Genomic DNA, 2,883 nt, shown 5'->3' with positions numbered 1-2,883 from the left:
ATTAAATTAACATTTAAAGACAGACCAACATTCGTCTTTTATATACAAAGAAGGAAAATTTTAGCCGCTTTCACTTAGTGTACATTTTATTTTTATAATATTTTTACGAAGAATATTTCGTAAAGTTCAAAACAGCTTTCCTTTTCAAGAAAAACTTAATAACATCAAAAGTATTCGGGAGCAGTGTTGCGCGAGTTTTTAATTCCCTTACAAGTCTACTTACCTAACACGGGTTCCAATTAAAAACGAGCGACAGGTTTAAAATGCGAAGTGGAGAAAATGTGAGGAGAGATGGGGAAATATGCTCGTGTTTACGGAAACCTCCTCGGGCAAATATTATCGCGAAACGAGCGCGATCAAATATTCACAAAGGCGAGACGACGGCGGCAGGCGCGGGACGCAACCCTCTCCAACTTTCAAGCCCTTCCCTTTGCACGCCCTACACTAATTACGTTTAGAGTTCTTAAGCGAAATTACTTAGGCCCTCGCCACCCGAGCCGCCTCGCGACCCCCTCCCGGAAATGAGGCGCGCAGGAAAAACAAGAGGAAAGCGTTATACGCGTAAGACACTCGCTGTCTTTGAGCGTCCCAAATCCGAGCAATCCCCAAAAATGTTGATTTAATGATTTTTTCTTCATTTTCACGAACGTTTTGTTCATGAGCGGTTGCTAAGTGAAAAGCAATTAAAGCATGGACGAATGATCACGGCCCTCCACCTCGCACCCGCGAGGCTCCACACTCATTCCATTTACATCATTCGTCTATTAACAAAAGACAACAATATATAACTAACTTAAAAACTACTTATCTCGACATCTTGACATTAACGTTTTCTTGAAAATTCGCAGACTCGACAAATGATTAGGAAAGTATGGCACGAAAACTTTTATTTAGTGGCGAATAACATACCTACTGTAGACTGTTTCTTATAATATTATCGTTGAATAAATTTTCTCTAAACCTATGAAAAAACATTAGTAGTTCATCTGATAACAGTCCAATGTGAAAGGGCTCCACTTAATTTGGTTTTGGATATCTCTAATAAATTGTTATCTTATCTTAAAACAAGTGTCTACGTTCATTACATTTACTTGGTGGCTAAAAAAAGAAGTAACAACTACTACTCGGGCGTGGATAGACATAGTTACTATGATAAATTAAATAAGATAAACATTTATATTTTTTTTATAATACAGAGACAGAAGGTAAAAAAATTATAGGTATTCATTGAAAATTTCATTGCTGTGATAAATAATTAAAATATATAAAACGAAATCAAGCGCTACGAGCTTTTCCGTGATGGTTTTACTTAATTTGGCAGTTCAATTTCCGGAAATTCAAATCCATACAAATCTGAACATATAATAGAGATGGTAAACGTCTTCATCTAATCGGAAGCAACCGTCAGCCTGAACATTTGCGTTTCATCGCAGGCACCCACAATAAAGCTGAATAATTTCCTGTTTAACTTAAATTATTTATGCCGTGTAAGATGAGTGTATAATATACTATATTATGATATTTTGTAGCCTAAAAGTACTCCGTACAAAAAAGTTTAAATTGCATAATTGATATAAGTAATAACTACTTAAAAGAAATCATAGACACATAAACTTTAATATTATCATGCACTCTATATTAGATACTACCAACCTAACATCCTAACTACTTAACATCCGTTGAAACCTCATAGGTATACTTTAGATTAGATTATGTCCATACACTGTCATGTCCGAATCGAAAACGAATAATCAAAAGTAAAAATTCAGCTCTATATACAAAATCAGGGCAATTTTTTTTAGTATTTTACACATATAAAGGCAATGATGACTATGCTTTTAGCTACATATCAACATACATATTTTTAGTTTAAATACTTATCAGACTTGAACAATTAATATTTTATATAAACAGAATTTATTCATGTATCAAGAATATTTCGCATTTACTAACATCGCTGTAATGTTGTTAATTGAATTTATGAGGAACAATAAAAAAAGTTTAATGAGATTTAAATAATTAATGAGCTTACATTTTTTCAGCAAATGCTGCGTGGGGTCGCAATGAAAAACAGGGCATAATTGCAACCCCATCCGCGAGGGACCGGCGAAACTCTGTCAAATGGTACCTGCAAGGGAGCTCTTTAATATCCTCGCCATATTTATAAATTAAGCACTGACTCACATAAATCTCGACAAGTTATCTTAAAATAAGAATTATTATAATACGCTATATATTAACGCTTACTTCGCTGATCCATTGACTGAATTATTAGCATTCAAACTTCACTAGATGTATAGACGTATTACCATGTGGCTTTCACAGTAACTACAGCCTATCTTTTTAAAAATTAATTCAGTTGATAAATCGACACTATTGTCATAAAATGGAAAGATTTCAATTTTTGTATGCTTAGGATTAACTCCAAAACTACTCATTAGTTTAAAATACATTTTTCTTACATTTTAGAAAACTAAATTTTAATCGAGTAACGTATGCTTCTTTTTTATTTCGGAGCTACCCGAACGAAGACAGGGCAAGCAACTAGTTTCTAAATAAACTTCCCATTTTCTTTTGATAAGCTTCCTTTGTGATGAATTTTGATTCGTTATCGTGTACCCAGCCGATCGAAAACGAATCGCCACAGATAAGATTAAGCAAAACTTACAAAATTATCGAGCTACATTGTCAAACGTGAATTTACTTTGGAATAATAATTAACATTGACCGTTACGTACAATTGTTAGATTTCTTCCAGTAGGTCTTCTTGTCTTCGCCGACCGTTACAATTAAATTCCGCTAGAATCGCTCCGAATTAATTCCTATTCAAATGTTAAAAAACTTTCTTCAAAACTAAGTTTTTCGTCAAAATTCAGTTCGTTG

Source organism: Zerene cesonia, chromosome 17, assembly GCF_012273895.1.
Source record: "Zerene cesonia ecotype Mississippi chromosome 17, Zerene_cesonia_1.1, whole genome shotgun sequence".
Taxonomy (NCBI): domain Eukaryota; kingdom Metazoa; phylum Arthropoda; class Insecta; order Lepidoptera; family Pieridae; genus Zerene; species Zerene cesonia.
This window is presented reverse-complemented; position numbering follows the sequence as displayed.